Genomic DNA, 25,423 nt, shown 5'->3' on the forward strand with positions numbered 1-25,423 from the left:
GTTTTTGAATAGTTGATCAATGTGAAGTATGGTCAACCTTTTCTCTACAATAAATTGCAAACTTAAATATACTTTTAATGCTCTCACATACAACATTCAGACTTAAACTATAATTTCTAGTAACTGAAAGAGGCTCTTCAAAAATGTTGCCATGGTCTAGCATGAGAAAGAGAAGCAGTTTAATGATATGTTAACAATAAAGCCTCACAGAATCAGATTCATTATAGTTAAATGTATAGACAGCATTGCCCAGAGGTCTTCTATATTAAATATTATTATGTCAACTTCTCCTACCCATTATATAAATGTAAACCAGATGCTAACAGCTGGTAGCCCCAACAAGCCTGTTTTAATGAGCAAAGAAAATATTGCTTCCAAGAACTTTAAAAGTGTGATTTCTCAGGCCATGAATTTCCAAGCTCAGCCAGTTGACTTCCAAATGCATACGGTTAGCTTTAACAGAGTCAGAGAGAATTGCGGACCTAGAAAAATTAATCCTTTATCATGTTTGCGAAAACTCAGAGAATGTCTTAACTTCAGTGAGTTTGTAATGCTATCATTTTAGAAGTATAGAAGTTATTTTTTCTGATGGTAAAACAATAAATATTCATGATAAAAATTTTAGAAAAGGTATACAACATAGAGACAATTTAAATTGCCCATAATTCTACCACCTAGAAATTACCACTATTTATGTTTTGGATCAATCATTTCCTTTCAGCGTGTTTTTCCCCCCAAGGACATACACACGTGTTTACGTATTTGAGACCATACAGTTAGTTATCTTTTTTCTTTTTCTGTTAGCATTATATTGCGAGCACTTTCCTTTGCCATTAAATATCCTTTGAAAATCATTTCTATAGTTGTATAATATTTCCCATATGGGTGTGATATAATTTAAAGAAAATTTTCTCTGTTTTGGGAAAATTTTGGTGGTATTGTCATCTTTTTATATCAAGAAGAGCCTAGATAGTCATTTTTCTTTCTTTTTTACTATCTTATGTTTATCTCTCATGCTTGCCAATGGATATCAACTCTTGGACATCAGGACATTTTTGGAAAACGTGTCATCAACCTCATTTTGTAAGACTAGAAATCAGTTTGTACATTCTTTCATTCAGCAAATATTTATCATATGCCTATTACATGCTATGAACTCTTTAAGTGCTGGGGGTAAATCCTAGAACAAGAGAGGAAGTCCCTATCTTCACGAGCTTATAGCAGAAGAGACAGAAAACAAACAGGCAGATAATGTCATGTGGCTTTAAGTATAACAGAGAAAAATAAAGCAGGGTAGGGGGAATACAGAGTGTTTGGGGGGAGGTAATGGTAGTGGTGGTGGTTTTATTTTATATAGTGAGGGCTGTCAGGAAACATGACACATGAACAAAGACATGATGAAATAGGACCATGGGGGACCCAAGAGAAAAGAATTCCATCCAGAAGGAACAGCCAACACAGAGACAGTGAGGTGGAATGGGCACAGGCTCAGTGTGCTTGAAGAACAATAAGGGGGCTGACTTGGCTGCCATCGAGAGGGCCAGGAGGAGAGTGGGAGGCTCTGAAGTCAGAGAAGTACCAGGCCAGATCATGGAGGGTCTCATAGGCTATCACAGGACTCACTCAGGTTGTTTTTCTGTAGCCACTAGACTCTGAAAGAGATTAGGGGAAGGTAGATGCAGGAAGACCAGTTAGCAGGTAACCAAAATAAAGAATGTAAAATATGATGGTGGCCCAGACTACAGAAATAGTAATGAAGATGGCAAAAAAAAGATCTCATCTGGACAAATTTTAAATTTAAAGCTGACAGATTTGCTGATGGATTTGATGGAGGTATGATAGCAAGAGAGAAAGTAAGGATGATTCCAGGATTTTGGCCCAAGAAAGTGAAAGAAAGAAGTTGTCATCTACTGAGATGAGGAAGACTAAAGGACAGTAAATTTGGGGAGTAAATCAGGAGTTGGTTCTTGATGCGCTAAGGTTGATATGCCTATAAGAAATCCAAGTAAAGATTTAGTTCGAGTGCAGAGGACAGGTCCAGGTACAAAATATAATTTTGACTATCTTCAACATTTAGATTACATTTAAAGCTATGAAATAGGATAAGGTCATCAAAACACTGAAAATGGAAAGAAAAGAGGTTCAAGGACCCCAGAGGAAACTGAAAAACAACCTCCAGTGAGGTAAGAGAAGAAAGAAGAGAAAATGGTGTCCTGAGGCTAGGGAAGGCAGCATTTCTGGAATAAGGTTGTAAGAAACTGGTCAAATGCCTTATTAAGGGGAGTAAAAATGAAAATTGACCTTTGGGTTTGGGACACAGAGGTTACTGGATGGTAAAGTGATTGTATAATCTTTGCCCAAATCAGAACATTTTTGAGAGTGAAGGAAGACGCTCACAATTATTAAAATATGTCAGGACAATAGGCATAAACCAGGACTGACCTGAACAAAATAAGACAAATCATCACCTTAGCTATAGCTTACCTTGACAAAAGCAGGTTTTTTTTTGTTTTGTCCCGTTCTTTGAGTGATGAAAGAAAAAGAAACTTGATTGCAATGTGTTCAAAAGAAGAAGTGAGAAAAGGAAGTGGAGATAACTAGAAGAGATAACCCTTTTGAAGAGTTTAGCCATAAAGAGGAGCAGAGAATTGGGTCAGCAGTTCATTTCTCTTGTGTGTGTTCAAGAGAAATTTATTTTTAGACAGGATACGGCACGGCATACTGGGTGTCAATTGGAAAATCTGCAAGAGAAGGAAAGATTCAAGAGAAAGCAGAAACAAAGCTGGAGTGATGCCCTTGACGGGTCAAGCACAGGTGAGGTCCAGAGCCCTGGAGGGAAGCTGGGCTTAGGTGGGAGTAGAGATGTTTCATCCACAGAAGGAAAGGTAGATTGGGAGATGTGATGGTGGAAGCAGGTGGAAGCCTCTTCTGGTTGTTCGACTATAGGAAACCAAGTCAAAGACCCAGCCACATTGAAAGCAGATTCCTTATTATAGACTGAGAACTAGACAAGCTAAGTGTTCATTTCCACTCTGCCTTCTTGGACTTCTTCAGGACAAGTGTTCATATTACCCCATAACACCAACAGAACCACTGGTAATGAGGTTCTCCAGCCCATGACGCCAGAGGAAGAGACTCCCCCTCCACTCAGGGCATTGTGGGAGCAGTGGAGGGTGTTCGGGTAGCATGTGCAGTGGCTACAGACAAGGACAAATTTTGTGACAGTGGGCTCATTTATTTGGTGCAAGAAAGAGAAGAAACAACAGAAATGATGTTCTTGAGCAGGCATGAGAGCGAGGGGAGGCAGCGCTCTGGAGGAAGACTTCTCTACTCAAGGCATTCTTGTGTGCCCCGTGCTAAACCCTGGAAACTCTGTGTGAGGGTCACAGCCCCAGGCCTACAGGAGGCCACAGTCTAATGAGGAAGATGGAGGAAGAAAGTCAGCAGTAAATTGCTTGATTTTTTTTGGCAGATGAGTAGGATTTTGTTAAATGATGTATTAAGAGAAGAAATTCACAAGCAGAGGAAGTGCCTTGGGCAAAGGTCAGGATTCTGAGGTGGCCAAGTCCATACCCACAGTCCTCCTTTGCATCAAGGAGCAAATTCTACAATTGCCCCTCCACTCCCTGTGCAAAATAAACTTCAAATCGGCCTCCACGCTGCACACACTGCAGTCAGTCCCTCTCTAAACCCTCTAAAGCATGACAGGAAATGGCCGTTTCCCACAAGTACACTCCATTCTTGAGGGACTTTGAAGTCTCTTAGTGTTTGACAGAACTTTTATTTGTAACATAAGCCCAGAGCCTTGCGATCATAAAATCTGATAACTATCACAGCTATCGCAAAATCCATTGATTCCTGACTGAGGCGAGACCCACCTCAGCGACTGACCCTGTTGAAGACAGCATACCACCTCAGGTTAACTGGACACTGTTGACATCCAAATGTCACAGACTTTATATGATGCTACAAATCCTTAAGCAGCAAACTTTTATTTAAGAGCTTTAACTTCAGGTCAGCCATCTCTTTTGGTCCCTACCTCAACATTCAACTTTTCAAGAAAATTCCGCTTTTATTCCTTCCTTCCTTCCCTCCTTCCTTCCTTCCTTCCAGGTAATTAAATCCCTCACAACTTTTGGACATAGGAAATGACTGCTAAATGATGCTGAACCACTGATGGGCTTGTGTTCTCTTTAGTAAAGCCCTAATCCATCAAGTGACATCAATCAACTGCAAACAAGTGCTTTGATAGACTCCTGGAAATAGAATCCCAGAAATCCGTAACTTCCAGCGGAGAATCTGAGAGCAGGCATTTTCTAACTAAAAGCAACAATGAGAGGTCAAGTTTGAATCTGAGGGTAAGTGGCATGAGGTTTTGAAAGTGTCTAAGATAAAAGGTCAGGACTTCCCACACTTTTCCAGACTTCATAAACTAGACTTAAAAAGACGCCTGAAAATAAACACTGCAATTTCCCATGTCAGGAGTAGAAGCAGAGTAATATCAAAACTTTACTGACCTAATAGGCTGTTTCCATTTCTGGAAATGTCTCTGATTATCAGCCGTATTAAAACTTCCCATGGCCCATCTTGAGGTCTGGAGCACGTAATTAAGAGAGTGGACAGCCTACTTGGGTTCACATCTCAGATCCAACTTTGACTGACTTTGTAACTCTAGGCATATGTCCTCAGCTCTCTATGCCTCCATTGACTCTTGTTTTTTTTTTTTTTTTTTGAAGTATAGTTCAACGTTGTGTTAGTTCCAGGTATATAGCAAAGTGACTCAGTTATACTTATATATATTCTTTTTCAGAGTCTTTTCCCTTATAGGTTATTACAAAATACTGAGTATAGTTCCTGTGCTACACAATAGGTCCTTGTTTTTTATCTATTTTATATACAGTAGTGTGTATATGTGAATCCCAAATTCCTAATTTATCCATCCCCCCCTTTCCCCTTTGGTAACCATAAGTTTGTTTTCTATGTCTGTGGGTCTATTTCTGTTTTGTAAATAAGTTCATTTGTATCATTGTTTTAGATGCCACATATAAGCAATATCATATGATATTTGTCTTTCTCTGTCTGGCTTACTTCATTCAGTATGACAATCTCTAGGTCTAACCATGTTGCTGCAAATGGCATTATTTCATTCTTTTTAATGGCTGAGTAATATTCCATTGTGTATATGTACCACATCTTCTTTATCCATTCCTCTGTTGATGGACATTTAGGTTGCTTCCATGTCTTGGCTATTGTAAATGGTGTTGCAATGAACATTGGGGTGCATTATCTTTTCAAATTATGGTTTTCTCCAGATATATATATCCCGGATATGTCCTGGACATATATACAGAGAAAGCCTCATCTTTAAATGGGAGTAAAAGCAGAATATACTCCATAAGGGGATCAGGGAATTATACAAGGCAACATATGTGTACCTTGGGCCTAGCCCTGAGGCAGCACAGAATTCATGTTAGCTAATGTCACTTTTGCTCATAGGTCCTAACGTTCACTCAGTATCTCTAACTCAAACTCAACATGCTCGAAACTCAACTTAGGTTTACGATTAGAGCTGATAAATTCCCAAGTTAGTGAGTTGCCTTTGTTCAGAAGAATGTTTAAGTATTCTCTTATGACATAAAAAACTTTTGTTCAGGTTAGTAGAATTCCTGCTATCGGGTAAAAGATGTGACACAGTCCTTGTGTCCCATATATAACATAGATAACTAATAAGGACCTACTGTATATCACAGGGAACTCTACTCAATATTCTGTAATAGCCTATAGGGGAAAGAATCTAAAAAAGAGTGGATGTATGTATATGTATAACTGATTCACTTTGCTGTATACCTGAAACTAACACAACATTGTTAACCCAACTATACTCCAATAAAAATTTAAAAAAAAAAAGAAGGGAACCCTTTTTGAAGTCCTTAAAATTACACTAGCTCTCTAATGTAAGAGAGATAAGAAGCCACACCTTTCAACTCAAGGTCATAAGTTGTAGATGCCAGCTCCAGCTCTGCTGTTGGCTTTTGTACCACAATGCTTTCCCAACAGCAGATCTGGGAAGAGTATTACCTAAGAATTTAAGAGCACAGACCTTGGATCATCTGAGACCCAGATTAAATCCCAGCTCCGTCAGTCAGTGTAAGAAGTTGCTTACCCTCCAAGGTTCAGTTTCCCCAACTAGAGGTAATATTGGAACCCACTTCACAGGACTCAACCTTTGGGGTAGATATAATTTTCTAAAGGGCCAAAGACCTGGTTCTAGCTAATCCCTCTCACATTAGCAGCTCTGTGCCTGTGGAATGGGCCACTTCATCTCTATGGGTCTCAGTTTCTTTATCTTTAAAATAAAGAGTCTGGGCCAGATGGTCTATGTTCCCTTCTAGAATTTTCCCTTATATTCTTGGTGCTGCTGTGATTCCCAAATCCTGGAATGTTAACAGCTGTGATTTTATTAATGTTCCCTGCTCCTAATGAAAAGATGGCTCTCTTTCCATTCCTTCCACCAATTTCTGACTGCCAATATTCTCTCATTCTTCAAGATCTGACTCAAAAGGAATGATAAATCCTTGTACAGGGGGAAAATTTGATACCACCGCTTTGGGCAAATCTCAGACCATCTCTGATTATTGGTTTTCCACTCTGTAAAAAAAGGAAATTATAATGTTTGCCATGCATCCCTTATAGTCTCGTTGTAAATATTGATGAATTCGTTTATTCATCGTCTTGTAACTGACCATTGTAAACACGGTATTACTGATTGCCATCTCCCCCTGAACCCTCTTTATTCCTTTCCTGGGGCTCATTCCCATTGTGCTGTGCTGTTCCTGGTTTTGCTCCACCACCAGCCTGCAAGCCACTTGAGGGGTGGGCCTGGGCCCAACTCATCCTGCCATCTCCTCACACAGTCGGGGCTTGGTGAACATTTATGTAATGTATTCATTCATTCAACAAATAATTATTAAACTGTGCTAGGCTTTGAGAGACAGCGGCGAGCAGGACAGATACAATTCCTGCTTTCACGGAACATAACTGTCCACATGACTGATAAACATTAACCAAATGAATGTAGAATTGATTGTAGCAATAAGTGCTAAGAAGGAATCTTATACCTGTTAATGGTGTGGGTATGTCCAGGAAACTTAATTTAATGTGAAGAGTCAGGGGAGGGCTCCTAGAAGTGACAGTGAAGCCGTGATCATCAGAACTCAAATCTGAATCAATGCATTTGAGTCTCCCTCTGCAGGGCCCTCTAGGTCAGTTGCATATATTCAGTTTGTTACCAAAGTCTGGGACTCAAGTCAAATTCCATATGTGTGACTGGAGGATGACACACCTGCTTCTCTGTGACCTTGATGTGCACTGGATCCCTTCAGCAAATGACAAGTCCTGATGTACTCCTCGCCCAGCCTCACACTAATCCTACAGCCCAGCTTTCTCCTTTTTCCCCACCACCTAGCAGCCCACAGCAAATAGAGGAAAGTCACCTTCCTCTCTGAAAATCATCTCAAATGCCCCAGTGAACATGCCTTTTTCCATTTCTCCAGCCCATATTTCCTCAGCCACTAGCCCCAGCAATTTACACATCACCCCCGCCTTGACAGTGAGTTTGGAACCTTGCCCCTCAGCTACCCCTGCTACCACCACCCCTGGTATCACCACCACTTGCCTCTACTTCAGTCCTCAACTAAGCAGACATCTGATGAGAGAAGTGAACTATTATTTCATTGCAGTGGTTTTTTGGTCTGAGCTATTTGAGGTGATGGGTATTTCCTGTGCATTCCCACCCTAAACCTATCTCATCACAGATTTTGGAAAGCCGTCTCTTTACTCATCAGTGGGATGGAGGGCAAGCCTGGGAACCAGGACAGCAGGCTATGTGAGGTCACACAGCCAGCCTGCTGCAGAGCCCAGCTGTCCCACAAGCTCTGCTCAGCAGAGACTTCTGAAGTTGAGGAGATGCTCTGATGTGATGAAGATGTGGTATTCACCCCCTCTTGACCATAATAACACTCGAGATGTGAACCTTCCCCTGCAGTGACTCAACTCCACTTTACACTGCTTGGGGGAGGACACTGGGCTATTTTAAGTGTTCATATTAGCTAATTCAGTGGGTTGTGAGCAATGTAAAAACTAATGAGATTGTCCTACATGACCAAAATAAGAACTTATGGCTAAGTTTCTAGAAACTCATGTAGCAGAAACATTTCTGCTACATAATACTTATATAAAGTATCATGTAGCAGAAATGAACATTTAAATTATACTCACCCAAAACAGCTTAAGCCCTTGATTCAATCAGATATAAAGTAGGAATAAAAATATCATGGAGAATTCAATATAAGATAGAATATAATAATTTACAGCAACTAATACACCATTAGTAGAATTCAGTGAATTCTCAAAAAGCTCTTCTGATTGATAAATTGAAGATAAAAGAAGTTTTCTTGAAAGAATACCCCATGCAGGAGCACTTCTCTGAGGAAGGGAGACACAGGAAAATGGCAGTTGACTGGCCTGAGAGTCCTCAGACATCCATCCATCCACCTGAGACCATGGACACACACCACCTGCCTCAAATGCCTCTGTGGGTGTAGAGCCCAAAGGAAGGGAGGAAGGGAGGGAGGTGATGGAGGGAGGGGTCGGTGTGGGCTTTCCCTAAGTGGAGGAGAGGAAGAATGTAAAGTAAGTGTTGAGTTCCACCCTTTAGAATAAAAGTAGATGGCAGAATTCCAGATGGCTATCAGTTAGCATATCAGAGAGGGTTAAGCAGACATTGACTAAGAATTAATGAGATTCTAGAAGTAACCCACTCCAGACATGAAGGTACATGGCTGTACAAGGGTAATCAGCTCCTTGAAAGCATATAACGAAATGGTCTGGCAATGAATAAATGGAAGCATTATAACTATACTCACCGCTATTTCACTGCTCATAAACCAGATTAGAAACAATAGATCCAAAACCAGCTCTGGGAGAGGACTCCTCTCAATGTTATACATGTAGTGCATGCCGGTATGATCTGAATATCTGGCATCAGAATCCCTGTAGAAGTGGAGCCATCTCTGGGGAATCACTGGGGAGGAAGGTGAAACGCCCAAGTACGAGGAGCAAAAGTAACCAAACCAACAAAATAAACAGGAAGCAAGAGAAGAGAGACGATGGCCAAGTAAGAGGGTAGACTGTCCAAAGGATCTGTAATAACAAAGGCATTTCATAATGAATTTGAACGTTTTATTTTGCTCCAAGTAAACGTCACACTTCTGTGCCGTTTCTCTCAGGCTTCGGTCTTTCTGGAGAGTCTGCTAGACCCGCAAAGATTGTGTGTGTGTGTGTGTGTGTGTGTGTGTGTGTGTGTGTGTGTGTGTCAAATCAGAGGACAGAGCTGAGTTCCCTTAGTCATACTAACCAGTGTGGAACAGCAACTATATACAAACCATAATCTAAGAACTAAATTAACTCAGTAACGACAGAAGTTCAGAGCTAGAGATAACTATAAAACATAGCCCTTCGTGAAATTACAGAAGTCTTAGGAAAGGTGTTGGACAACCTATAATAAAATGCTTTGAGGTGAATCATATCTGAAGTCATAGCAAATATCTGGGTTACATACATGTGATGAGCTCACTGAGAAGCCATGTATCCATGTATCCTGAGAGTAACTACTGCCCCCAAACTTTATATTTTTTAGGACAGTCACCCCAAAACACCTTTGTATCTCTCAAGGTTTAAAAAGCAAACATGAACTATGATATCATCCTGGGGAGTGTTTTCTCAGCCAGATTGACAAGAAAACTGCCATCTGCTTAGACCCAATGTCCCATGTTCCCCAAAGCCAATGTGTACAGTGCAATGTCCCATGTTCCCCAAAGCCAATGTGTACAGTGTACCCTGCTGTATGGGGGAGACTGTAAGAGTCCCTGAAAGATTCTAGTTATATGATCCCCAATATTCCTCACGGTCCACTCTGTCCATTCTGGGGCCACCCATCTGTGGCAGTGACAGAGTGGCCTAATTGTCACAGTTGCTTCTTGGAGGAAACTGAGATGAGGCCTCGTAGAATTGTCCTGGGGAGGACATCCAGGGTGACACAAATCAATGCCACATGTGTAGCCTTCCTCAACAGCAAACCTTCTCTATGCCCTAAAACAAGACCAAAAACCACTGGTCCCTTCACCTCACATCAAAGTGTGGCCATGACTTCTTTGGGGGCCTTTTGGCCCCAGAGTGAAGGAATTTCTACCATAAATGACTCTCGTGCCCAATGGGCTATATGTCTGTTTCACTCCACTCATTCACATGATGTCTTAATTCTGTTTTATGGGAAGTTATTGCACATACACTAATTTTCACATAGACCATTGCCTATAGACTAATTTATCTCCACAATTGTCAGAACATTTATAACGGTGATTCGGTATCATTGTACTAACACAACAGAGCATATTGTCCAAGAGCACAGCTTTGGAGTAAGATTAGATGTCTGGAATTCACTTTCTAAAACTTTAGAGTTCTACAACCTAAGTGTCCATCGACAGATGAATGGATAAAGAAGATGTGGCACATATATACACTGGAATATTACTCAGCCATAAAAAGAAACGAGATTGAGTTATTTGTAGTGAGGTGGATGGACCTAGAGTCTGTCATACAGAGTGAAGTAAGTCAGAAAGAGAAAAAGAAATACCGTATGCTAACACATATATATATGGAATCTTAAAAAAAACAAAGTGGCTCTGAAGAACCTAGGGGCAGGACAGGAATAAAGATGCAGACATAGAAAATGAACCTGAGGACACGGGGAAGGGGAATGGGAAGCTGAGAAGAAGTGAGACAGTGGCATGGACTTATATATACTACCAAATGTAAAACAGATAGCTAGTGGGAAGCAGCCGCATAGCACAGGGAGATCAGCTCCGTGCTTTGTGACCACCTAGAGGGGTGGGATAGCGAGGGTGGGAGGGAGATGCAAGAGGGAGGAGATATGGGGATATATGTATATGTATAGCCGACTCACTTTGTTATACAGCAGCAACTAACACACCATTGTACAGCAATTATACTCCAATAAAGATGTTTAAAAAAAGTGATTCAAACTATGTTTTAAAGGATGCCAGTGAAAAATCCAACTTAAAAAAAAAAAACTTTAGACTTCCAAAGAGCTAGGGAACAAGAGGTAGTGGGAAGCAGTAAAGGGACCCAGCCAGGCCTCTGCCTTCTCTGTCTGGAGTAAGCTGTCCACATCAAACCGTCTACCTGGGAAGCCTGTTGCTGTTGTAAAGCCACCTGCACAGGCAAGGATGTAGAAATCCAAGCTGACAGAACCCTTATTTCACCAGCCCAATTTGCTGGAACAAAGGCGAGTCATCAAAGGCAAAAACAGTAGCAACCCAGGCCTTCCAGCTACTGACGAATATGCCAAGCATCCCTCTGGATCAAAATCTAGACTCAGACCCTTCCTTGAGCCAGAGATGCTGAGTGGAAACAAAGAATCACGCGGCTTTGTAGCTGGAAAGGACCACATAGTTAATCTTATCCAGTCTTTTCGTTTTGCACATTAGGGAACTGAGGCCAAAACCTGTTAGGTGTAGCCCCCGAGATTCTAGTCTAATAAAGACAGAATCAGAATGAACATCCATTGTTCAAAATATTGGTTCAAAAACATTGATCTTTGGATTCAAGTCCAGGGAAGGTCATTCCACAATACTGTGTTGTAGCAAAGTAGGGAAAGTCTCTCGCAGATTCCAAATCATACATTTAACACAAAATTGTGTTTCAGATGAACCTTCCCCAGGCTAAAAGAGAATCCTTTTCGTTGTCACTAATATCTCCAGTACTAACAGGCAGCTAAAAAGTAATTTGCCCACATTCACACAGCTACATAGTTGGAGGAGACAAGATTCAAATCCAGATCATTTCCCTTCAAGACTCAGTTGCTCTGCTATACGGACAGTAGACTAACAAACAAACAAAAAAATGTAGCATAAATTTTACTGAGATGCATGAAAATATCTAGCTAAAGGAAATGTCTTTATTCATGATTTGCTTTGTCCCGGGGGACACTTAACATCTAAAATAAATGCCAGGCCTCTATCTATGTCAGAGCCCCTGTAGGAGGAAGTTCTGCAGTCTCGTCCACCATTAGCAATCTCCTTGAACCTCCCGTCCAGGATTCCGGTTTGAGAGAGTCTAGCGCCTTGAAACCTCTGTCCCGGTGTGCTTCAGTTTGCCTCCTGTTTGGGATTCAGGGCGCATCAGGGAGGAAGGATGAAATTATCATCAGCTCTCCTCCCACGCTCTCTCCTAGGTTCTGCAAACAAGGGCTTCAAGGATAAATGTGTGAGCAATCCTGGCTGTGTTTTCTTGGGATAAGCAGGAAGAATCAGAAAAAAAGGAGAGAGAAAGACAAACCAAGCCTGTGTAAGGATGGGTGATGAGATGGGGTCAGGGAAATGAGGGAACACTGGTATTTACATTGCTTGGTTTAAAGTGTATTGGCTTATTATAGGGTCTGGTAAAAATATGATTATCCAAATTTCATGTGTCTATAGGGGTATCTGTGGGAATCTGTTGCAGCCAGTACAATACTGTCCCTTCTAGGGTCCATCTTCAGATCTGCCTCGTGTCTCAGAAGAAGCAACTACTTTGTGACTCGGGAATGTATCCACATTTCCCAAACAACTCCCGTATATATTTAGTAATGCCAGAGCTATCTCCAGTAGCAGAGAAATGCTGTCAGTCCACAATTAGAAAAAAGAAAAGGCTCAAGCTACTGAGATCAGCTTCTTTTCAGAAACAGCATATCTTTGGGGGAGGGAGAAGAGGAAGGAGAGAGAATGGGCACTGGGCTCCTGCAGTGGGGGTGGGGACACGATACTTAGGGAGGAGACAAGGAACTCCAGTGACAAACTGCTGACCATTCAGGGTCGCCCTGGATTTTCCCACGGTATGGGACCGATAGAGGCCAGGGTTGTCAGGGTTGAGGGTGGTGGGAGGGAAAGTGGACGCACAGCATAGTTACTTTCATTCAGGTCACTGAAAACAAAGTACTTTCACTCCCTGCTTTCTGTACACTCTTGACATACATAATCTCATTTAGCCCTCACACCAACCCTGCGAGGGAGGTCCTCTAAGAGCCTCCTTGAAAGATTTGCAGGGTGTACCAGTCAAGAGAGCAAATGGAGGCTGAAAACCAAACACACTCAGCTTGCCAAGCCAAGGGCCCGCAGTCCTCAGGAGAGTCCCTTTTCTAATTCACACAAAGATACTACATGGGTTCTCAACAGCTCTGGATGTCCTAGCCCCATCTTACAGCTGTAAAATGAGACTCAGAGATCGTCAACCCTTTGCCCAGCATCACAGCAAAAGCATGGCAGAATCAGTGTTCTAAACCAGGTCTGTCTGCTCCCAGCCTCCCTTTTGCTCCACTCTGCTAGCCTGCCTAGGCACTCAACAAGGAAAGGAATAAAGCAATACCCCTGCCCCCAAGGAGCTCACTGTTAGTATTCAGAGACCATCATGTGAAACCAGAGATCAAGTAGAACAAAGGGGAGTTAATTAAAGAGACTGGTAATTGTTTATATTGGGTGGGACAGGGAAACTCCAGGGTCAGGCTAGAACTTGAGCTTGGCCTTGAAGTTAAGAAACTTCTCTGTACAGGACAGTTCCTTAAGAAGCGGTAAAGCCCAAAGAGGTAAACTTATAGCAAAAGGGCTATAACTACTGGTCGTTGCACTGAGCAGTACAGTTAAAGCCAGGATGGAAATGACTATGGCCTGCCTTGGTCTCTGCTGGACTTTCCAGATGAAAAACCCTGTCTCAGGCTCCTGCCCACAATCTCTCCTGTGCAGAGACCAAAAGTGTCACAGAACAGAGAGAAAGAGCAATGGCTTTGGGGTGAGCAAAACAGACTTCTGTACTGTGACTTGACATATCAAGTTTCCAGGCACTGCAACTCAATTTCTTGAAAGTCATAGTTCAAAGACACAAGCCAGCTCCTCCTCTCAAGTGACTTGGGCACAGCTGTGTGGTGTGATACGGAGCTAGAGCCAGCTCCTCGCTGGGTGAACTTTCAGAAGGTCGTTTTGGGGGTGTTGCTGGTCTGGAAGATGGCAACCCGGCTGCACTCCCAAGCTGAGGGTGAATCTCAAAGAGGAAGCGCCAATCCCTACTCAAAGCCCTTTTGCTTTGCTGTCCTGGAAGAAGAAAATGAGTGGAGAGCATACTACCCGCCCTGTAGGCACTTTTTCCTTATTCTGACCTTGTGGCATCACACGGAGGAAAAGCTTATTTACCCTGTTTAAAAGATGATAGACGGAAGTTCCAGTGGTTTACACAGCTTGACCGAGGTCACACAGCCCAAAGGAACAAAGACAGCAGTTTAGCCCAAATTTACACGACTTTCAAAAGTGAAGTTCTTTTTCCTTAATCAAGGTAGTTTAGTGAGGTAGTTAAGAGCATAGACCTGGGCATCTGGATGCCAAAGTTGGAAGCCCAGACCTGATACTAACTAGTTGAAAGACACTGGAAGGCTCACTAAACAGCTCTCTGCATCTGTTTCATCACAAATGGGATACAAATAGTGAGAATTATGGGTGTTATTAGATATAATGCATATGGAATTGTGCCTGACACATAGAGAATGGTATATGACGAATGTTATATGACTTGGGTGATGTCTTCATGCAGGAAAAGAAGTAAAAGGGCACTCTGAAAACTAGGAAAGAAGAAGGGAATCAGAATGACTGGTGAAAAGTTATAGAAATGGGGGAAGGAGAAAGAAGTAATATCCAAAAATTCATCTATTTGTATTTCAGCCATGCCTGGGATCTTCAACTTTACCTGTACTTCCTTGTTATCAGAAACAGGCCAGAGCCACACTCAGTCTGCAGGGCTGCTGGAAACTTGTTGATAGATGATTTGGGGAGAGAATGAGAGAGAGAGAAGGGGAGAGAGAGGAGAGAGATTAGATGGATGGACCCTTGAGCAACAAGGGTTTGAACTGCACCAGTCCATTTATACACAATATATTGGATAATAAATACATTGGAAAAATGTTTGGAGATTTGTGACGCTTTGAAGAAAACTTGCAGATAGACCATGTAGCCTGAAAATATCCAAAAAATAGGAAAAAGTTAGATATGCCCTGAATGCATAAAATATATGTAGATACTAGCCTATTTTATCATTTACTACCATGAAATATACACAAATCTATTATAAAAAGTTAAAATTCGGGCTTCCCTGGTGCTGCAGTGGTTGAGAGTCCACCTGCCGATGCAGGGGACGCGGGTTCGTGCCCTGGTCCGGGAAGATCCCACATGCCGCGGAGCAGCTGGGCCCGTGGGCCATGGCCGCTGAGCCTGCGCGTCTGGAGCCTGTGCTCCGCAACGGGAGAGGCCACAGCGGTGAGAGACCCGCGTCCCAAAAAAAGAAAAAAAAAAGTTAAAATTTATCAAAACTTACAAACACTTGCATACTGTACATGGTATCATTCATTACACTAGGTTATCATAAATAAATCGTATTGCTGCTTCTTCATTACTAATGCATGAATTGCTATACCTGTAAATAAATGTGAATTTCTTTTTCATATTTTTTTTCATGTTTTATGTCTAGTGTTAGTAATACATATAACATCTAAGTGTTTTGCAACAAATCTACAAACAATCAATGCTGGAGAGGGTGTGGAGAAAAGGGAACCCTCCTACGCTATTAGTGGGAATGTAAATTGATACAGCCACTATGGAGAACAGTATGGAGGTCCCTTAAAAAACTAAAAATAGAGCTACCATCTGATCCTGCAATCCCACTCCTAGGCATATACCCAGAGAAAACCATAATTAGAAAAGATACATGCACCCCAATGTTCATTGCAGCACTATTTACAATAGCTAGGACATGGAAACAACCTAAATGTCCATCAACAGAGGAATGGATAAAGAAGATGTGGTACATATATACAATGGAATATTACTCTGCCATAAAAAGAACAAAATAATGCCATTTGCCGCAACATGGATGGACCTAGAGATTGCCATACTGAGTGAAGTAAGTCAGAGAAAGACAAATATCATATGATATCGCTTATATGTGGAATCTAAAAAAAAAAGAAAGGGTACAAATGAACTTATTTACAAAACAGAAGTAGAGCCACAGATGCAGAAAACAAACTTATGGTTACCAGGGGGTAAGGTGGGAGGAGGGATAAATTGGAAGATTGGGATTGATATATACACGCTACTATACATAAAATAGATAACTAATAAGGACCTACAGTATAGCACAGGGAACTCCACTCAATACTCTGTAATGGCCTATATGGGAGAAGAATCTAAAAAAAGAGTGGATATATGTATATGTATAACTGATTCAGTTTGCTGTACACTTGAAACTAATACAACACTGTAAATCAATTATACTCCAATAAAAAAATATTTTTTTAAAAAAGACAATATTGATGTTAGGTACTAACAGACAATTCTTGTAAACAGATGATGTAAACTTAACGTATCGATAAATACAGTACACTACTGTAAATATATCTTCTCTTCCTCATGATCTTCTTAATAACATTTTCTTTTCTCTAGATTATCGTAAGAATACAGTATATAATACATATAACATACAAAATACACGTTATTTGTTTATGTTATCGGTAAAGCTTCCAGTCAACAGTAGGTTATTAGTAGTTAATGTGGGGGGCAGTCAAAGTTATACATGGATTTTTCAACTGCACAGGGAGGGTCAGTGTCCCATCCCTCCTGTTGTTCCAGGGCCAAATGTATAGATATCTTTCCAATAACAAATGCTCTGTTATTGAGTGGAGATTTCCCTATGGGAAAAATACACTAAAATTGAACGTTTCTAACTCCTTTGCTCCACTGCTCCCCAGGGCTCAATAGAGAGGGAAGCCTCACCTTCAAAGTCTGCAAAGTTTTGTACACCTGTCACACAATGGGTCTCCTGATCAGTGGCTGCCAACCCCACACTCTTTGCATCAATGGGCCATAGACCAAAGGAGAAAGAGCTCTTAATAACCACTGGGAACTGAGATCATGGTTCCCCGGGAATATTTAGGTCAAATCCAGCTACTCAAAGGAGTTCAAAGGATATACCGACAATGACAATGCAGTGTTACCCTTCCTGTAGGGGAGCCATCATGGTGCAATGGGAAGAGACCAAGACTTGAAGTCAGTGGTCCAGGACTGGAACTCTGCGGCACTGTGACACTGAATAAGTCATTTCTTCCTTGGCACCACCCGTAAATTGAGGGTAATATTTTATTTCCCACTGTTGTATCATAAAGAATCTGTCTGATCGTTGTGCCCAGTTGCTGGGACTGAATGTTCTAAGCCAAGTTACAGGAATGTCTGTAACTCATGGGATGCCCCTGGACCACCACTGAGTTTATGCCAAGGAGATGTCTCGGGCTGGCGGCTGGTCGTATCAGAAAGTCCAGCCATGTGACTGGAGAGTTAGGGCTTTGAGCCACGTGTTATCAGCCCAGCCTCCCTGCCACTGGAGAGGGAGGGGAGCAGGAGATTGTAATCATGTGGCCTGTGATTTCATCAATTATGTCCACCCAATGAAATCTCAATAAAAACTCTGAACAGAGGCTCAGAGGAACCTCCTGGGTGGTGGTACACATCAGTGTGCTGAGGGGGATACGCCCTGACTCCAGGGGGAGAGGACAGCGGAAGCTCTGCATTTGGAGCCCTACCAGACCTCACCCAAATGGTCTCTTCCTTGGCTGGTCCTGATTTGCATCATTTATAATAAAGCTATAATTGTAATTTCCTGAATTCTGTGAATTGTTCTAGTGAATGTCAAACCTGAGGGGGTCATAAGAACCCCTAATTTGTAGCCACTTGGTCAGAAGTGTAGGTGGCCTGGGGACCCCCAAACTTACGACTGGCATCTGAAGTGAAGGCGGCCTAGTGGGGACTGTGATCTTCACTTGTGAAGTCTGAGCTAATCCAGATGGTTAATGTCAGAATTATATTGCAGTATATGTACCCACAAAGGCTCTTTTAGAAATGAAATGTAATCAAATATGAAAAAAAGACCTTATGAACTGTGAAGGGTTAAGTAAACATGAGTTGCGCAATTTTTTTTAAAGGGTATGATATTGATGAAAGATCAACAGGGTAATTTTGTTAAGTTATTTTTTTTGAAAATTCAGATGGATTTCTGTTGTTCCACCAATATTCTCTTGCTCAACCCCTTTTTGGCTAAATTATTTATCACTTCAACAAAATTTAATGGAAATATAATACGCACACAATTCTGTGATAGACATGGAACTGGGCAGGGGGAATGAGACAAATATCAAGATGGAAAAGAAGCCATAATTATCTCCAAGAGAAACACAAGCCAGCAGAGAAGATAATGAATACAAAAACAAAGTAAAGACTACGTGCACCAGGAGAGGTATGGTTAAGCTAAAAACAGGGGATTCTTTCTGAGGGAATCAAAGAAAACTTGCGAGGAAGTGGCATTTGAACCAGGCCTTAAGAGATGCCTAGGATGTAGAGAGGTAGGGAAAAGTAAAGGGATATTCCATGCTGAGGGGACAATGAAGCAAAGGCACAAGGCAGAAAACCATGGGCATGCATGGAGAGATACATTCATGAAAGAGGGTGATGTCACAGCAGGGCAGAAAGATACATTGTAACCAGGTTATAGATGGCCTGAAATGGCAAGTACAAGGGTTTGTAATATCCTGTAGGCAAAAGGGAACTTGTGAACAATTTGGTACCATCAGATATAGCCACTGTATCTATATATTTACTCTTTTTTATTAAAGGTAATTTGGTTAAAAGATTAAGAAGCACTGGGGCTTCCCTGATGGTGCAATGGTTAAGAATCTGCCTGCCAATGCAAGGGACATGGGTTCGAGCCCCAGTCCCGGAAGATTCCACATGCCGCAGAGCAACTAAGCCCATGCACCACAACTACTGAGCCTGCGTTCCAGAGCCCGTGCGCCACAACTACTGAAGCCCACATGCCTAGAGCCCGTGCTCCACAACAAGAGAAGCTACCGCAATGAGAAGCCCACGCACTGCAACGAAGAATAGCCCCTGCTCGCCACAACTAGAGAAAGCTCGCATGCAGCAACAAAGACCTAACGCAGCCAATAAATAAATAAATAAAATAAGCACTACCATCTTCCTCATTTTAGAGATGAGAAAACAAGGATCTAGAGGTTATGTGATATACCTAAGTCTACAAAAACAAATAACGGTCAAACCAGAGAGAAGTCAGGATTACTTCTATCCTAATGCACTTCTCACAAATGTATTATATCTCACTTAGATAATACACTTAGAGATAATACAAAGCAACAATTTCAAATTCAAGTCAATGATAATTTATTGGTCTGCCCTTCAGACTGAAAAGGACATCCCTAGCTTCTCTTCTGGAGACATTTACTCCAACTGTTCCCTTAGGGAGCAGTAACACAAAAGCACAAAGACCTTGAGCAGACTTGAGGGTCTCGCCCATCAGGGGAAGTCAAGTTCTTCATGCAAAGCCAACTAATCAGACCTGAGTCCACAGCACTGGCCTCATTAACACCATCCAGCTGCAGAGTGAAAGGATGCCTGCAAGGAGATGCAGTGCCTGCACAATACCAGCTGGAAATAGCAACAGGACTGTTCAGTGGAAAACATAAGTGATATTTTCCTGAAACAGCTGCACCATGTGACAGGTGAAATCTAACACTGCATTCTTTTGTGGCCAAGGAGAGGCAGAGCTTGAATAGTTTGCTGTGAGAAACCCAAGTGAACGTATCCATTCTCTAACTCTGTACTGCCTTTTCTCCTACACTTTCTCAATCTGTAACACAACTAAATTCATCAGTCCTCCAGCACTGGAAAATTCCTTAAGAGTCTCTGATTTGTTTATCGTCTGTGAAGGACATTCAGAAGATCAAGACCCCAGAATTTTCCTGCTTCACCAGCTCCTGCTTTACCAACATAAGACATCCCAGACAAAAGGAGAAAGACTGCTCTGGTTTCAATGAGGTGCTGACATGATGGTTTCTGGATTTTATTAACTCTCCAAATTACATGATTTTAGTTCCAAGAATAAAAGTAAATTTAATGTTTATCCAAAACTGCACGAAAATAAAGGAAAGGATCCAGTCCTAGAACCCACTTTAAAGAGCAATGATGTGGCCCCAGAATCCAATCACCAAGTTACATGCCTTGCTCTAGGAAGAACAGTGGTGCCGGCACGTGTGGTAAGTCCTCACCCTGGGGGAACTGGGGAGTCTCATTGTGAAGGTATTGGTTCTATACTCTTGCTCTCAGATGATGTGAACTCTCCCACCTTTTCCTTGAAACCACTACCTGTTTTGTAGGTTTTCTTTCTGAGATGCCTCTCTAAACCTGAATGAAGACCAACCTGTGTACATTGCTGAGGTTTCAGGGGGGTGTTGGGTTGGTGGGCCGAACCAGGTATTTTTTGTTGCCCTATCTCAAGCCCTGCTTTAAATACCCTAGAGAGCAAATTAAGACTATTCCCTTACCCCTGTTTGACCACTGCCTAGAATTTCTCATCCATCCTTAAAAGACGGGCAAGTACCCGCCTTCTAAGAAAAATTCATTTTCTTGAGTGTTTCTCATCAGAATTTTCTTTTTTTCTTTTTTCGTTAATAAAAAGTTTGTTATTTCCTGGACCTATACTACCTACACCAACTATTTCTATGTTCAACAAATATTGATGGTGCCAGCTAATGTTTTAGACGTCAGGGATATGACAATCAACAAAGTCTTTAGCCTCATAGAAATTAAACCTAATGGAGGAGAAAAGCAATAAACAAATAACAAAACACCAACATACAGGTATAAATCATCAGGTACTGGTAAATTCTATGTAGAAAAAGATAAAACAGGGTACAGGGACAGAGTATGTATTGGTAATAGTTGATTTACAGTGGTCACTGATAGCCTCTTAAGGGGTAACATTTGAGCAGAAGTATGGGAGCAACCCTCCCATGGTTAGTGTATTTGTTTCCATATGACTTGTATCTCCAAGTAGACAGTAGACATTTTGCAATGAAACTCAAATCTGTTTTTTTTTTTTTTAAATAATGACCCTAGCACAAGTACTGAGTTTCTAGTTGCCTGAAGGTTGTAAGTACTCAATAAATACTTTGTGTTTGAAAAATCATGTTATAGCCGCTAATTCAACCCCTTAATATTACACCACCAAGCCTTAATAATACAGATATGTTCAACATTGAAAAAGGAACAGCTAAACATGATAAAGGTGAAATACCAAGATGTTCTTGTCTAATTACAATTGACTCTTGAACAACATGGGGGTTAGGAGTACCCACCCTTCCTGCAGTCAGAAATCCACATATAATTTATAGTAGACGCTGTATGCAGAGTTCTTCCACATCCATGGATCCAACAAACTATGGATCATGTAGCACTGTAGTATTTACTATTGAAAAAAATCCACATAAGTGGACCCACACAGTTTAAACCCATGTTGTTTGAGGGTCAGTTGTACTTGTCTGCAAACCTAAGCTAGGTTAGTTGAAGACCACATGGAAGCAGACTCTGGGACAACCAGTGAATGTGAGGAGGGAGGGGGCCATATCAGAAATCATTATTTTAACCCATCAAAATTTACCTAAAATTAATTAGATAGATTATAGACAGATAGATAGATGATGATAGATGATAGATAGATACATATATAGATACATAGATAGACAGATAGATAATAAAGAAGCAGTTTGTGTAGCTAGTGTGTAGCAGGTGTGTAGCTAGTTAGTGAGTGAAGAGAGCAGTATCTCGGTGCCTAACCCCCATCTCAGTGGAGTGCTCTTGCTCTAGCAAAAACTGGACTGGTGTCTACAGGCATGAGGCACTCACTTTTTCCCAGAGCAGCATTCTAATTTCTCTGTTGGACTGACCCTACTAATCAGAAAGTTCAGGAAGTTACGCTAAGAAATTTTCTTAATTGAATACAAAAGTTTATAACATAGTGAAATCAGATTATTTTATAATAGGGATTTTAATAGAAAGAGAAGTATTTATATTCAATACATGGCCAATAAAATTATAATTGAAAATATATCTACTGGAAATGTTAAGTAAATGGCCCATCTGGGTTTGCTGTTTCCCTGATGTCCTTGAAACTACCTTTCTCAGAAACTTATAGAACTGAAAGGTTGGAATTAAACAACTTTGCCTCAGACACACACTAAATACGAGTTCTGTTTTTGAAAAAGACATGACATAAAGAATAAAGGTAGGCTTTTAAAGGCAGCTTGCGTGCTCTTTTTCATCCTTTTTAAGCAAATCATTAAAAGTTGGGAATTTGGAGTTAAAAGACACAGTGAGTGAAGAAAGTTGTCACCGAACATAATATATTTGGTATAAAATTAAGCAGATGCTAGGGAGGGAGACAAATTATGTTTTTCTTCCCCAAGCCAATGGAAATATTAAAAGTACATTGGCGCCTTCAGGATGTTGACTTTTTCCCATGAATGTTTAGGTTTTTCTTGGAAACCACAGAAAAATGAAATGATTTGGAAGTGTGGCTTTTATGAACAAGGATATTCACCAGAATCTAATCTCAAAAATGTCCTAAACCAGGAGAAGATCCACCTGGTTAGTAAAAAGTCTGAGCAACAAAATACTTTTTTTTTTTTTAAGTTTTGTGGGGTTTTTTTTTGGTTTTGGGGGGTACGCGGGCCTCTCACTGTTGTGGCCTCTCCCGTTACGGAGCACAGGCTCTGGACGCGCAGGCTCAGTGGCCATGGCTCACAGGCCCAGCCGCTCCGCCACATGTGGGATCTTCCTGGACCAGGGCACGAACACATGTGCCCTGCATCAGCAGGCAGACTCTCAACCACTGCGCCACCAGGGAAGCCTCCAAAATACTTTTTAAAAAAATACAGTTTCATTACTTTCACATACATATAAAAGAATATATGAGGTTGATAAAGTATAATCTGCTAATAGTCCTTAGAGAAAGTGCTTTAATGAATAAAGATGATTTGCAATTAGCAAATCATTATTAGCATACAAAGAGCTTGAGAATATATTTTTCTCTTAAAATCATCATTGTCCCAAATCTTGTTTTCTCTACTAATTTAATTAAATTATGCAATAAGTAAAAATAAATATATGTAATTCTTGCTCAAAAGACCTCAAATTTATAACCACCACCTTTTAAAATTTTGTCTTCCTGATACTCACATATACACTGAGAAGATAAAACACAGGAGTATCCAGTTTAGTTGACTTCATTCCATCAAGACAGGTGGTCAAATGGAGAACTTTCTAACCCATTAAATTAGGTCAAGGAAAGAAGATAATCAGAATATAAAATATATGAAATCACGTACTTTAGTACTGCAGTAAAAACAGTTAATAATTTTTCCAATTTTTAGAACATTCTCAACCTCATTTGAATAATTTAATCATAATTTTTTAAGGACTTGCTTGACCCATTTTGAATAACTGGAATTTTAACATTTATGGCCCAAACCTAAATTTCCCACAATCAGTGGCCAAGGGATTTCTGTGACTTTTCAACACTAAATATAGAAATGAAATTTATGTTACCACATGGCTCTTTTTCAATTTGTCATTTGTACCAAACTTTAAAACCACTCTAAATTCCTCTTAATTTTTTACGAGTAGCATTTAGTGCCTAAGTATGTCAGGTATCTATGTAGCCAACTTGACCTATATTTTAGAACTACTTTAGCATAGCTTACCAAGAGTATTCTTCCAAATGACCATCTTGAGTGTTCCTTTAGAGTTTTCCACTTCCATGGGTATCATAAAGATAGTTAATTTTCAAGATAATTTGGTTATCGAGGGAACGGAGGAGTATTAAGGAGAATAAACTTAATCTCTAAAAAGTCCCTTTGTCCTTCATTTTCATAAAATTCTTCATTGGTAAACATATATTAGAGATAGCTGAGAGTTTGAAAAATGAATGACGATAGTAATAAATGATGTGTTTGGAGGGTGAATCTGGGACACACCCTCAAAGCTGGAGTACAGGCCTTGGAAGCAGAGTCTTGCTGCTGCTTCCACATCAGCAACCTCTCCAAGGAAGATGAGCACTGGAATAGTGCAGCCAAAAAAAACCCCAAATTGCATTGGAAGGACCAGGAATTGATATGCACAAACCAGGCAGCCTCGGCTACAATGGTCCACAGGACACATTATGGCACCTTAGTGTTGGTGATAGAGAAGTTCTAAAGGGACCAAAAAAGGGACAAGTTCTAGTGAGACTTTGGAGGTAAAAACTACAGGACTGTTTCAATCATGAAAGCCCAGAACTACTATCCGTACAAATGGCCCCTGTGACTGAGAACTAACTGATAGCTGAGGCATCTTACACAACTAAGAAAGACTCTAAGGGGAACCTGGAAACTCAACACCCACGTGTCTCCCCTCCTATTTGGCAAGCTGGGGAAAATGGAAGGGTAGCTTTACCGAACGCTTAAATGTGAACAGTTGACGAGAGTTAAGATACAAGGATTCAAATCTCACTTTTGCCCCTTATTCACTCCATGACTTTCTCTGGTCCTCTTTCTTAAATAGTCTCCTGTGCAGAATTTTCCAAGGTATGCTTTTCAATAAATATGTATTATCTGTTGTGTACATGGCACTGTGTTAGGTACAGCACTGCACACACCCATGAATAAGGCATGGCACGTTTTTTTAGTGTGTTCCTGAAGCAGTCTTTAGATGAATACAGCAGTGGCTACAAACAAGTACTTCCGAAATGCCAAAGAACATCTTATTCAATATGATAACTTGGAAAAAAGCAAAACATAAAAAAAAAAAAACCAGACAAGTTTGTCATCAAATAATTTGAGGAAACAATGCTATAAAATAAGATAGAATATAATGAGAAATGCCAACTACTATGGATTTCAGAAAAAGGAGGGTCCATGTTTACTGCAAGGGATCAGACCAGCGCCTTTAAGTAATATTGGTATATACATAATATGGTATAATAATCGGAAATTGATCTATTCTTGGAGTCCTAGCATGGGGCTTACAAGCTCACCTATGACTGAATATCTCTGGTGGGAATTTGGGCTCTTGGAATTCCTTGGCCCTTTTGTTAATTTATCGCATCTACAGTATTTATTAGTACTGCCTAGAAAATTTTTGTTACATTCATGTATTATCTGGTACTATATATTTACTTGCCTGTGAGTTTCTTTCTTTGCTCTTATTTTCTGTCACCACCTCCAAAATGTAAGCTCCATGAGGGTAAGAATTTTCTTTTCCACACAGAGTCCTGTGTGGAGAGGCAGTAGAGATCATCACAAGAGAATCTACATGAGAACAGGGAAGAAAAGACCCCACATTAACAGCACTTATCCCCATGCTATGCGTCAGGCACTCTTCAGCCCTCTATA

The sequence above is a fragment of the Aethalodelphis obliquidens genome, unplaced genomic scaffold (genome assembly GCF_003676395.1).
Source record: "Aethalodelphis obliquidens isolate GAN/ISIS:26980383/991018 unplaced genomic scaffold, ASM367639v1 scaffold55, whole genome shotgun sequence".
Classification (NCBI taxonomy): Eukaryota; Metazoa; Chordata; class Mammalia; order Artiodactyla; family Delphinidae; genus Aethalodelphis; species Aethalodelphis obliquidens.